The following is a 14958-nucleotide window of genomic DNA, read 5'->3' on the forward strand; positions in this document are numbered from 1 at the left end:
TTTATGTATTTGCTTATTCTGGACATTTCACATAAATGGAATTACACAATATGCAATCATTTGGGTCTGACTTATTTTACTTAATGTTATATTCTCAAGCTTCATCCATGCTGTACTATGTGTCAGTGTTTTATTCCTTTGTTATGGCCAAATGATAGTCCATTTTATCACATACCACATTTTATTTATACATCCTTCAATTGACGGGCATTTAGATTATTTCCCTTTTTGGTTATTATAAATATGCTGCTATGAACATTCATGAATAAATTTTGTGTGAATAAATATTTTCAGTTCTCTTGAGTTTAGAAGAGAAATATTGGCTGATGTACTAACTCCATGTTTAAAGTTTTGTTGAATTAACAAACTTTTCCAAAATGACTGCACCATTTTACATTTTTACCACAAGGTAAAATGTCCCCATTTATTCACATCTTCAACACTAATTATTATGTGTTCTTTTGATTATAGCCATTCTAGAGAGTGTGAAATGGTATCACATTATTTTGATTTGCCTTCCTTAAATGACTGGTGATCCTGAGCATCTTTTTGTGTTCTTTTTGGCCGTGTGGACATTCTTCACTGAATTGTCTGGTCAATTCCTTTGCACATCTTTAATTGGATTTATTTGTCTTTTTATTGTTGGATTCTAAGAATTCCTTCATTTTTATTGGGTATTAATTTATGGATCACATGATGTTCCAGAAGCTGCAGGCACAAAGATGAAAATATAGACCAGGTTCTGCTTCTGTTTACTTCCTTTCTAGAGAAGGTATAGACAATCAAAACAGCAAGCGAGTAAATGAACAATAAAGGTGTCTGAGAGCAGTAAATGTTATAAAGGAAAGAAAATGGGGAATATAACTGTGACAGGAACCATGGGAACGGTATAAGAGGTGTGGATAGGGAAAGACATACTTTGAGTTGAAATGTACAGCAATAGAAATAACCTATCATGGGAGATAAGCTACAATTGAAAAGATTTACCAAGATTTCAGTAACACAGGCAAAAAAGAAAACTGCATTTAGAAATAAAATATATCCCATAGCCAAAAGATTCCCTTTTAGCTTAGTGACATTTCTGGTAGAATTTTTGGTCAACTTGGTCCTAAATCTGCAATATATGACAGTATATAACTTATGCCAAGAATTCCTTTTACATGTTATCAGGTAAACAAATGTGACCTTGATATATTTTGAAAAACATATGGTACCTCTTGAATTCAAGGCCCATACAGTGCTTTTTACAGCTTATTGGGTAAGTACATATTTATTTAGTATATACATTTCAAGGCTAGTTCTCACCTGATTACAGTAATGAGGCCAAAGGGCAAGGTATTGCTTTAAATTATCCTTTTTAAAAGAAAATAGATAGCATGGGAAAAAATCATACATTCAGCAAAGTCAGAGCCAAGTTCTATGCTCCTGATATTGAACTTTCTTTCAAATCATTTTTCAAAACAAATCCATAAAATATGAATTGACCGTGTTTCCTATTTGCAAACAATGCATAAAACATAAAGTAACAGGCACAATATTCACATTTTTAAAATGCAGTTTGGAATATAGTGTTCCCTTGCTTGTTCTGAAGCTGGCTGCCAGAGGAAATGAATAACAAGATCAGAAAAATCCAATAAAAGCTAAGTGTGCCTGTGGGTAATTTCCCCATCATTTGGGTGTTGTTCCACTTAGATGAAGGACAGATACCTGAAACCACTGTGCACATTTCACTGTAATCTAAGGGAAAAAAGCTCTCTGTTCAAAAATCCAATCTAATACATCTAAAACTATTCAACCAAGCACTCAACAACACCTTATTATGAAGGCTGGTGTTTTTATGAAATTGATGAAGAGCATAAATTCAAAACTGAAGTTAGCAAAAATGCCTCAGGAATAACTATATTATGAAAAGTAGTATCTGTTAGTGGTCATTCAGTTCAGCTCAATTCAGTCACTCAGTCGTGTCTGACTCTTTGCAGCCCCATGAATCGCAGCACACCAGGCCTCCCTGTCCATCACCAACTCCAGGAGTTCACTCAGACTCACGTCCATCGAGTCTGTGATGCCATCCAGCCATCTCATCCTCTGTCATCCCCTTCTCCTCCTGCCCCCAATCCCTCCCAGCTTCAGATGCCCACTTTTTAAACAACTATTTGTTGGATATCCTGAACCAAATGCATCTGTAGATTCTAGGACATAAATATGAGAAAAAGAGACAAAAGCTTTGTTTTGCACTGCTACTAATAATTTTTATTTATTTTAAACTTTTTATTTTGTATTGGGGCATAGCTGATTAACAAGCAAAGTTGTGATAGTTTCAGATAAACAGCAAAGTGACTCAGCCATACATATAGATGTATTCATTCTTACCCAAACTCCCCTCCCATCCAGACTGCCACATAACATTGAATAGAGTTCCATGTGCTAGACAGTAGGTCCATGTTGGACAAAACATTTTTCTTAATGAGACATTCCAGTGGAGGACACAGATAATAAACAAATAATAAGAAAACTTTGAAATGTAATGCATTCTATATAGAAAAGAGGGGGTTAGACATAATGACAGGAAAAATGGAGTTGGGCAAATTTAGCTTAGGGTGATTAGTAAAGATCTTTGTAAAACTATTTGATGAGAATTGGAAGACTAGACTTGGATGAAATGTTTCATGTTGTGTTTTTGCATGTCACATGTGTGTGTTGTATAACCCTTTTTTACTACTACTAAAGAGTGAATTCTATTTGCAATTTTTTACAGAATCTCCACACTGTTCTCCACAGTGGCTGTACTAGTTAGCATTCCCACCAACCGTGTAAGAGGGTTCCCTTTTCTCCACACCCTCTCCAGCATTTATTGCTTGCAGACTTTTGGATAGCAGCCATTCTGACTGGCACAAAATGGTACCTCATTGTGGTCTTGATTTGCATTTCTTTGATAATGAGTGATGTTGAGCATCTTTTCATGTGTTTGTTAGCCATCCGTATGTCTTCTCTGGAGAAATCTCTATTTAGTTCTTTGGCCCATTTTTTGATTGGGTCGTTTATTTTTCTGGACTTGAGCTGCATAAGTTGCTTGTATATTTTTGAGATTAGTTGTTTGTCAGTTGCTTCATTTGCTATTATTTTCTCCCATTCAGAAGGCTGTCTTTTCACCTTGCTTATAGTTTCCTTTGTTGTGCAGAAGCTTTTAATTTTAATTAGATCCCATTTGTTTATTTTTGCTTTTATTTCCAGAATTCTGGGAGGTGGATCATAGAGGATCCTGCTGTGATTTATGTCTGAGAGTGTTTTGCCTATGTTCTCCTCTAGGAGTTTTATAGTTTCTGATCTTACATTTAGATCTTTAATCCATTTTGAGTTTATTTTTGTGTGGGGTGTTAGAAAGTGATCTAGTTTCATTCCTTTACAAGTGGTTGACCAGTTGACCCAGCACCATTTGTTAAAGAGATTGTCTTTACTCCATTGTATATTCTTGCCTCTTTTGTTGAATATAAGGTGTCCATAGGCGTGTGGATTTAATTCTGGGCTTTCTATTTTGTTCCATTGATCTATATTTCTGTCTTTGTGCCAATACCATACTGTCTTGATGACTGTGGCTTTGTAGTAGAGCCTGAAGTCAGGCAAGTTGATTTCTCCAGTTCCATTCTTCTTTCTCAAAATTGCTTTGGCTATTCGATGTTTTTTGTATTACCATACAAATCTTGAAATTATTTGTTCTAGTTCTGTGATAAATACCGTTGGTAGCTTCTTAGGGATTGCATTGAATCTGTAGATTGCTTTGGGTAGTATACTCATTTTCACTATATTGATTCTTCCAATACATGAACATGGTATATTTCTCCATCTATTTGTGTCCTCTTTGATATCTTTCATTAGTGTTTTATAGTTTCCTATATATAGGTCTTCAGTTTCTTTAGGTAGATATATTCCTAAGTATTTTATTTTATTTTTTTATTTTATTTTTTTTTAAATTTTAAAATCTTTAATTCTTACATGCATTCTCAAACATGAACCCCCCTCCCACCTCCCTCCCCATAACATCTTTCTGGGTCATCCCCATGCACCAGTCCCAAGCATGCTGCATCCTGCGTCAGACATAGACTGGCGATTCAATTCCGTTGCAATGGTGAATGGAATTGTTTCCTTAATTTCTTTTCTACTTTCTCATTATTAGTGTATAGGAATGCAAGGGATTTCTTTGTGCTGATTTTATATCCTGCAACTTTACTATATTCATTGATTAGCTCTAGTAATTTTCTGGTGGAGTCTTTAGGGTTTTCTATGTAGAGGATCATGTCATCTGCAAACAGTGAGAGTTTTACTTCCTCTTTTTCAATTTGGATTCCTTTTATTTCTTTTTCTTCTCTGATTGCTGTGGCCAAAACTTCCAGAACTATGTTGAATAGTAGCAGTGAAAGTGGGCACCCTTGTCTTGTTCCTGACTTTAGGGGAAATGCTTTCAATTTTTCACCATTGAGGATAATGTTTGCTGTGGGTTTGTCATATATAGCTTTTATTATGTTGAGGTATATTCCTTCTATCCCTGCTTTCCGGAGAGTTTTTATCATAAATGGATGTTGAATTTTGTCAAAGGCCTTCTCTGCATCTATTGAGATAATCATATGGCTTTTATTTTTCAATTTGTTAATGTGATGAATTACATTGATTGATTTGCGGATATTGAAGAATCCTTGCATCCCTGGGATAAAGCCCACTTGGTCATGGTGTATGACCTTTTTAACGTGTTGTTGGATTCTGATTGCTATAATTTTGTTGAAGATTTTTGCATCCATGTTCATCAGTGATATTGGCCTGTAGTTTTCTTTTTTTGTGACATCTTTGTCAGGTTTTGGTATTAGGGTGATGGTGGCCTCATAGAATGAGTTTTGAAGTACCCCAATGTTCATTGCAGCACTGTTTATAATAGCCAGGACATGGAAACAACCTAGATGTCCATCAGCAGATGAATGGATAAGTAAGCTGTGGTACCTATACACAGTGGAGTATTACTCAGCCATTAAAAAGAATACATTTGAATCAGTTTTAATGAGATGGATGAAACTGGAGCCGATTATACAGAGTGAAGTAAGCCAGAAAGAAAAACACCAATACAGTATTCTAACACATATATATGGAATTTAGAAAGATGGTAATGATAACCCTGTATGCGAGACAGCAAAAGAGACACAGATGTATAGAACAGACTTTTGGACTCTGAGGGAGAGAGAGAGGGTGGGAGGATTTGGGAGAATGGCACTGAAACATGTATACTATCATGTAAGAAATGAATCGCCAGTCTATGTTCGATGCAGGATATAGGATGCTTGGGGCTGGTGCACGGGGATGATCCAGAGAGATGATATGGGGTGGGAGGGGGTTCAAGATTGAGAACTCATGTACACCCATGGCAGATTCACGTCAATGTATGGCAAAACCAATACAGTATTGTAAAGTAAAATAAAGTAAAAATAATTTTTTTTAAAAAAAGAATGAATTCTAGTTTGTGTTTTCACTACATTTTTCTAGACAGGTTTAAATCAATTATTATTACTGAGAAAATATTAGCATACTAAAACAATTTCTACATTTGTATATCTAATACTTTATAAAAACTAGCTCTATTATATCCAATATTGTCCTATTCCAATAGTTAAAGGATCTGCTTGCTTAGTTTTTGTGTCAGTTAGTTATTGTCATAATAATGCTGTGTGACAAATCACCCCAAAACTCAGTGCTTAAAAAATCATTTATTCCAGTTCATGTTATCTCTTGGCAGACTCCGCAAGAACTGACTTAAATGGGCTTGGCTCAAAACTGTATGGTAGATATAAGTCCACCCTGAGTGTTTTTCATATTCATTAAAGCAGGAGCTACATTTCAGGTAGCCTGGGAGATCCCATGGACAGAGGAGTCTGAAGGGCTATAGTCCACAAGGTTGCCAAAGAGTCGGAAATGACTCAGTGACTAAACAACAACGTTTCAGGTAGAAATGCAGAATTACAAAAGACTGACTCTAAACATGAGGCACAATTCAGGCATCTCCCTGTGTCAAATGTACTAACATCTCATTTAGCAAAGCAAGTCACCTGGTCGAGCCCTAAGTCAAGTGATGGGGCAACACCCTGCCCATGATGTGGCCTAAGGCATCTCATTGCCAAGCTCAGCATCAGTGGGGCACAGTAACATCTCCCTTGCAGTTAGAGGGAGAAAGAACACATTTGTCACACGAAGGCCTAGTCTACTATATCTTTCACTCACCAACTATATAGAGAGCCTCGAGTGTGTTCAACACTGTTATGTCCTATGGGATATAAAACCATAGGATAGAAGCACTTTTATGTGCAAGGAAACTCACTTATGTATGCTTACTTGAGTCAGCTACACAAGATGGCAAGTGAGAAGTGTATTTTCAAAGAATCAGATGAAAAAAGGTTTTGGGCATTAAAAGAAGGATGAAATTATAGACATTCCTCATGTTACCTTGTCTTTTCAATATAGAAGATCTTTTGAAGCTGAAAAAAAAATGTATATGTACTCCTTAGCATTTCCATACATAGCCATACAGACACAAACCCATGCATATGGGATACCTCTTACTGGATGTTGAACATATATTATATAATGTTCTATATTAGAAGAATCTGTCAATTTACCCTGTCAATTCCTCCTTGCCTGACATTTACTTCCCTATATTTATTGATGGTTTTACATCTCAAGAGCCTGCCATCCTTGGTCTACAGGCTTTGTCTGCCCCTGGGTGAATGTATAGCCTGTACATGGGATTGGCCAGAAGGTGATGGATTTAAAGCCCTGGGAACTGCTCTTAGTCACTGATGGACCAGAGTTGATGGAAACATACCTCAGTTCCTTGCCCCGAGGCTCACTATGAGTTCCCCCGCAGAACGGTGTTCTAGTCACTCACAGTGGAACCTGGTTTATTAACACAGCCTCTTTGACTGTCTTCTTTTCCCTGTCTCTTTTCTCCAGTCCTTACCAGTGTGCTACATGAGATCACCTCTTGAACAAATTAATTGCTACTTGTTACTTGGATCTTTGTTTTGGGGGTTGCTTCTGGGTATTCCCAACTAAGATCATTAAAGAGACTGAAATAACTCAAAATGATGATGTTGAAACATATTTGAGATGGAAACATCAAACCCAAATCAAAAAGCCTTGAGGCAACCACTGTTTGACTTGGTATCTGGCTTGGAGCTTTTTATCTGTGCTTAGTATCTGTATAAAAAGCAGAAGTTTCCATCTCTACAGAACACATCATATGCCTTATCAAGCAATGAATTTCAAGTTAAATTTGCATCACCAAGAAAGGTTATACACATCCAGCTGAAGGAATTGGGGGATAAATTCTTATGTAAACCTGAAGTTTTGAAGAAAACGGAACCACGTATCTGTAGAATCTGACCATCTATTTCCTCTATTCCACTATTAATTCTACAAACATTTACTAAAACTTTACTACATGAACAATACTATTCTTTTTTTTTTTTTTTTTTAGATTTATCATTAGATTGAGACCTGGTTCCTCCTGTCCTCTACTTATAATCCAGTTAAGAGTCAGGCATGAAAGAAGATAATAAAAATTAAACTGTAATCTGAAAGTGAAAGTCACTCAGTTGTGGCAATCCCGTGGACTATACAATCCATGGAATTCTCTAGGCCAGAATACTGGAGTGTGTAGACTTTCCCTTCTCCAAGGGATCGTTCCAACCCAGGGACTGAACCCAGATCTCCCACATTGCAGGCTGATTCTTTAAACTGTAATGTAAACTATGGCAAATGTCATAATTGAGGAATTAGCACCCTGCTGTCTGCATGCACCCAACCTAACCTTGAAATGGAAATTGTTAGCAAGATAATTTCACATGGACAGTTAATTATACCTTGGAATGTATTTTTGAAAAGAGAGAAAAGCCATGGCTGAAAATATAAAATAAAAATTAAAATAAAGACATATATAGTTTAGTATTCATTCTTTTGTTATCATCGAAAGACTTGTCTTAGAAATGGTCTAGCATTAGAACCAACTTTGTGAAATTTGGATCAGGCAAAATTTAGCCAAAAACACATAATGGGGATGTTTCATTCGGGGGCAGAGAGCTTGTTGCATAGGTCCTGAAGGACAGAGAGGTCTAAGAGGAAGGTGGATGTCCCCTCTGGCTGCAGCAGCCCCCGGCAATGGAGACTGGCCTTGAGGCATGTGCCAGCAGGAGGTAAAAGGAACCCCTTTTTTCCCTCTTCCCCATCGTCCCATCTGTCCTTGGGTCAACCCAGTGAGACATGGTGGCAGTGGAAGCCTGGGAAACACAGCCCATGAAGGGCAGTCCCTCTGGCCCAGGGACTGAGTCAGGGGCAAGATAAGAAAACGATGGAAGGCGCCCCAGCCCATGACCAGCATGGGAGCTCAAGTTCACGTCTAGATTTTCTCTGCAAAAAAGCCCACTCCTCTCCTGAAAAAATACAATCCAGAAAAGCCTTTCTATATACATATATATATACATATATATATATATATATAATTTCTAGATATATATATAGTTTGAAATTCTGTGTGTGTGTGTATATATATATATACATATATATATATATATATATATATATATATATATATTTGTGTGTGTGTATATAGTTTGAAATTCTGGCTTTGTAACATCAGTGAGCTAAAGTGAACAAATATCTATTACCTGAAATTCATACTGTAGCTTCAAGTGAAATGATTCTTAATCTTTCTCAGATACAGCTTTCTAAGAAATGTAAGCACATTCACATCTTTAGGTCTTGGTGTTTTGATCTACTTTGTATTTTGGATAAAAGTGTGTTCCCTTTCCTGGACGTTATCTTGTTCCCAAGGCGATCACTTCTCTCCTGCTTTTTCTTTCAATGCATTAATTACTTCTCAGACTTATGCAGGGTTTAGCCCCTCCTCCCATTCCCCTGGGCACATTGAAATAATTGGCTTTATATATATATATATATATATAAGCTACAATAGAAATGCAAGAAGGTGAGGAGGGGGAATGGGGGTATTCAAGACTCGTTGTTTAAAGGAGGATGCAAAAGCAAAACATCAGTCACCAGTAATTGGTTGTCCCCTGATACAACCAACACTAGCTTTGTGCCTTTGTGGACTGTAAGATATGTTGTGGCATCAAAGTTGTTATAATCCCACTTCCTCCCTCCTTCTTTCTTTTCCTTCTTCTTCTCTCTCTTATTTTGCCACCTGCATCCCCCTTCCCTCTCTCCCTTCCTCCTTTCTTTCCTTTCTTTCTCTTGGTTTCTTCTTTGTTAATACTATGAATTTTCCCAAAATATTTCAGATTATAAGTTTATAATCTAGCTAGAGATGCACATTAAATGATTAGAGAACAGTAGAACATATAATAAGGTGATAATTATGCAGCCAGTATCACTAAGGAGAAAAAGAGAGGAGACAGCAGTGTGGGCAGCAGCAATCAGATTTCATGTGCACTCTGGGAGGGGACCTAGACCTTGAAGATGAGAGAATTAGGCCAGTGGCAAGTCAAAGGGAGAGTATGGCAGAGTGAAGGCTGGCAGGGTAGGACCACAGCCACAGGAAAGAGGTGAACATGCAGAACAGGAACAGGTGTCTTAGGACCCTTCTTCCTGATGCCGCTGCTGGCCACCCATTCCCTAGTCTTTTAAAATCTCTAGTGATAAGCTAGGCAGCATTTTCACCCAAGCATCTCTAGCCAGTGGCCATTCAGGGCAGCTGCATAAACTTCAGGCCATCCACTTGAAAGATTATTCTTATTTATCATTTCTGCAATTTTCATTGTTTTATCCCCAGCTTTCTTTTAAACATCTACCTGTAGAACACACAATTCTATGGCTTTCCTAATGTGGCCATGAAATTTGTTCAGAATCAGGTTTTTTACCTCCCCTAACCAGGAAAAGCAAAAGTTAGTGAACAAAGTACCAGTCCAACTAGATACTTGGAAAATTACTTGGCCAAAAAGAAAAAAAAATCATTTTTAACAATAATCATCACAGAAAAGAGAAGGGAGAGATAATATAATGGAGCTGTCCCCAAACTTTACTGAAATCAGAGTCTAATTTGACCTTGGGATGAGTTTTCTTAATACTTCTTTTTCATCTTCTCAACTTTTCTATGGTTTTTCAAGAATTATTCTTGAACTGAGCTTTTAGGTTGCATTCTGAGACTGGGACACCTGACTCTCTTTGTCATCATTTTACAAAGAGGTGTACCATGTCTCCAGTCCCTAATTGTTGAAGATTCTGCTTTTATGATGTGATCAAGAGTTTTCAAAGACACCTCAAATTAAACTTAAGATTCCATCTCAATTTCTGTCTTGATAACACTGAGCAAACAAACATTTTAGACCTGTTCTAAGCTTGGACTTAGATATATAATCTTATTCTATTTTTTAAAAAACAAATCATCCAGGGACTTCCCTGGTGGTTCAGTGGTTAAGAATCCACCTTGCAGTGCAGGGGATGCATGTCCAATACCTGATTGGGGAACCCCATGTGCTACAACTATTGAGCCCACGTCTGTGCCCTGCAAGGAAGGATGCCACACGAAGCAATGAAGATCCTGCATGCCAGGTAAACCTGATACAGCCAAAGAAATGAATATTCTTGTAAAACCCAAACTATCCTTTTTTATCCCTTAATGAGTGCTTACACATCTGAAGCATGAGGGGCAGTGGAATATCCATTCAGTCATGGAGGAGGGTATTCGGTTAAGTTCACTAATTTGCTCAGCAAAGGATCACACCTGCCAACCTGATAAGAAGCATCATTCATATTTCCATCCCAGCAAAATTGCAAATTACCCTTAGGAAGAGACCGTCAGGGAAGTTCAGTGGGAGACAAATATCAAATCCCTAAGTACTAAACTGCCAGTATGCATTGATTTAATTTTGCCTCCTTTCTTCACTCGGGGTGGTGATTAAGAGCATGGGCCCCCGAAACCAGATTGCCTGGCAAACTACAAACCTGACTGCAGACTACACTAATTACCAAATATGAGAGCTTGAGCAAATTTTCTCACTTCTCTTTGCCCTCATTTTCCTTATATAAACTACTGACAATAGTAATACCTACATCAGAGCATTGTTATTTGGAATAAATAGGATGATACATGTAAGAGTAAGACATGGAAGAGTACTTGGCTTATAATAAGCACTCGGTAAATGCTAGTTTATTATCTCTATCCGTTAATTACCTGCATTCCACTTTACCCTTGGGTTGAACATCATTTACATGATTTTCTAATAACTATTTCCAAAGCATGTTATCATGCAAAATAGATCAAATGAGCTCTGTTTAATGATTTAATTAATTAATCATTTGGGCTTTATTTAAATTAAGTCCTAGACACTTTTTATCTAAGATATATTAATTTACTTGGCCTATTTCCTAGGCTCTTGTGAATAAAGGATGTCTGAATGAAATATATCCTAGCTCCAAATTACCCTATCTGAAGGCTTTTTGAAATGACATCCCTGTCAGGAAATCCAAAGAGTTTCAAAAACAAACAAACAAGCAAAACCTCAGCCAGTCTGGTTGATTATGATTCTACATAACCAATAAATGGAATTTGGTGGTGGTGGTTTGGCCACTAAGTCGTATCTGACTCTTGCAACCCCATGGATTGTAGCCTGCCAGTCTCCTCTGTCCATGGGGTTCTCCAGGCAAGAATACTGGAGGGGGTTGTCATTTCCTTCTCCAGGGCATCTTCCTGACCCAGGGATTGATCCCTGATCTCCTGCACTGCAGGCAGTTTTTTAACCAACTGAGCTACCAGGGAAGCCCCCACTTCAGTGGAACTTGAGTAACCTTATTTTGGGAACTTCCCCAGTGGCTTAGTGGTAAAGAATCTGCCTGCAATGCAGGAAACTTGGATTATATCCCAAAGATCCTTGGAAGAAGAAAATGCAACCCACTCCAGTATTCTTCCTAGAAAATCCTATGGAAGGAGAAGCCTGGTGGGCTACACTCCATAGGGTGGCAAAGAGTCAGACATGGTTGAATGACTAACACACACACACATAATGTCCATCTAGGATTTCAGCCCTTATTTAGACTAGAAGGCACTTTTCAAACCCTGGGGAATCTAATAAAATGAGTAAAATCAGAAGCCTAGTAGTGGGCTGTCATACTTGATGGGTGTGAGTGTGGATTTTCTTTTCCTTAACATTTTTGTTCTTTTTAATAATGAATCTAAAACATTTATGATTTGCCAAGGGTATGTTCTCTAAAACTGAAAAAGTAACACAGTGTAACAGAAACAATATTCCAACCCACTGACTATTCACTATGATGGCATTTTGGAAAGTAAAATGAGGGACTTCTTTCCAATTCACTTCAGTTTTTTAAACAAAGGGAAATTTGTATCTCTTTAATTTATGAGCTTTGTCATTTTAATTTTCTCTTATTACATTTAACAGTTGCAATTTAATAAGGCTAGTTGAAAAGCATTTTTGTTGTTGTTAAAATTTATCTTGATGGAGACTTTGAGAAAGCTAGTCTCAATTATTCCCCCTGTTTTGGGAATAAAAGAAGCTTTAGTTTATATACTTGACTAAACCTGCCCATTTATTTGGAGGGCATATTCTTTATTTCAACACTGTCTTCCTACTTGAGACATTCAGGTGGTTCTAAACAGTCATGTAGAAAAGAGATGGATATGAATTCACGGGTAGAAGAGTTTGGAAAAAATTACAAAGAAACAAAAATACTCTTTTTTTTTTTCCTAGAAAATAACAGTAAATGAGTGGTAGATGAGAGGCTTCCATTCAAAAATGCCAAAATAGTATGAGATTTCCTACACTTCCAAACTACAGAGTTCTAAACTTCTTCCAAAATAGTATGGTATCCAAATCAATGATAACCTGGGAAGTGTAAACAGTTTTCAACTCAGATGATCTGGTTGTTGTTTTCCTTGTACGGTTAAATCAAAGGGAGGCAAAACCCCTGGGTCCCACTACTCCTGCCCATTTGGAGATGATGTCTATGATCTAAAACTCAAAGACTTCCTGGACATTTGCTATCACTATCCAAATCAGAGAATGTCTACAATACCTCTATGATCAAATTAATCAATAAGAATTTCAAAGCACTATTTGTTTCAGGGAGGCAAAACATGACCATCCAGATTTAATTCATGAATTGATTGAGATCCAGAGAAATTATGGGGTTTATATGAAATTCCTCCTCTTACTGGGTATGATGTAAAGGACTATAAATAAAAAGAGGTATAGGAAGGGGCCAATATCTACAATGCTCTTTCCTTAAAACATAATTATTGAAGTGACACTTTTTCTTTTGACCTTTTATAATGTTTAAAAGGACATCATCTAGCATTGTTTGCATTATTTCCTTGGCAACAAGTACTGTTTAGCCACATGGGGTTTCTTATTGAGTAAGTCTTTTTTTCCTTGTATCATCTGCACAGGTTTGCATTGGTTTCTTTACTCTTCTCTGCCAGTTTGAAGATACTAATAACAGAGAAATACTTGAATGCATCTTTGTACTTCCCTGGGGACTTAATACTATACCTTGTGTATAGATGGTTTTAGTATGGGCAAATATTTACTGATCATTCAATAAAGTTTAAGTGGGCACAAAAGAAAGATCACTAGTGGTTTAAGACTCTGGTTGTAGATCTGTATCTTATGCTAGGTGGAAATCTAACCTAAGGTATGTATTTACCTTACCTTAATGTAGGTACATCTTAGCCTGCTTGTGGTCTGTAGGATAACTAAGCAGATCAGACTGAATGCATGTAGAAATGCCCCAGTAGCTGCATCCCTTCACCTCTTCACCCTGTGTCATCCCACCTCCCTTTGGTTCTCAGTAATTTCTTAGATGTTAAGTCAATTTAATTTGTAATGTGTTGGGTACGAAAAAGATCTTAATGACCTGGATAACCACGATGATGCAGTCACTCACCAGTGATTCATTTAGCAGTGGCCACAGGACTGGAAAAGGTCAGTTTTCATCCCAATCCCAAAGAAAGGCAATGCCAAAGAATGCTCAAACTACTGCACAATTGCACTCATCTCACACGCTAGCAAAGTAATGCTCAAAATTATCCAAGCCAGGTTTAAACAGTACGTGACCAAAAAGCTTCCAGATGTTAAAGCTGGATTTAGGAAAAAAGTAGAGGAATCAGAAGTCAAATTCCCACATCCGTTGGATTATCAAAAAAGCAAGAGAGTTCCAGAAAAATGTCAACTTCTGCTCACCAAAGACTTTGACTATGTGGATCACAACAAATTGTAGAAAATTTTTAAAGTGATGGGAATACCAGACCATCTTACCTGCCTCCTTAGAAATCTATGCAGGTAAAGAAGCAACAGTTAGAACCAGACATGGAACAACGGTCTGGTTCCAAATTGGGAAAGGAGTAAGTCAAGGCTGTATTTTGTCACCTGCTTATTTAACTTATATGCAGAGTACTTCATTGAGAATGCCAGGCTATATGAAGCACACACTGGAATCAAGATTGCCGGGAGAAATATCAATAACCTCAGATATGCAGATTACACCACACTTATGGCAGAAAGCGAAGAACTAAAGAGCCTCTTGATGAAAGCGAAAGAGGAGAGAGAAAAAACTGGCTTAAAACTCAACATTCAGATAACTAAGATCATGGCATCTCATCCCATCACTTCAGGGCAAATAGAAGGGGAAACAATGGGTATAAAGACAGAATTTATTTTCTTGGTTTCCAAAATCACTGGGGATGGTGACTGCAGCCATGAACTTAAAAGATGCTTACTCCTTGGAAGAAAAGCTATGACGAACCTAGATAGCATATTAAAAAGCAGAGATATTACTTTACCAATAAAAGTCTATCTATTCATTGTTTCTCCAGTAGTCATGCGTGGGTGTGAGAGTTGGACCATAAAGAAAGCTGAGCACCAAAGAACTGATGCTTTGAACTGTGGTGTTGGA

Source organism: Ovis aries, chromosome 13, assembly GCF_016772045.2.
Source record: "Ovis aries strain OAR_USU_Benz2616 breed Rambouillet chromosome 13, ARS-UI_Ramb_v3.0, whole genome shotgun sequence".
NCBI classification, from domain to species: Eukaryota; Metazoa; Chordata; class Mammalia; order Artiodactyla; family Bovidae; genus Ovis; species Ovis aries.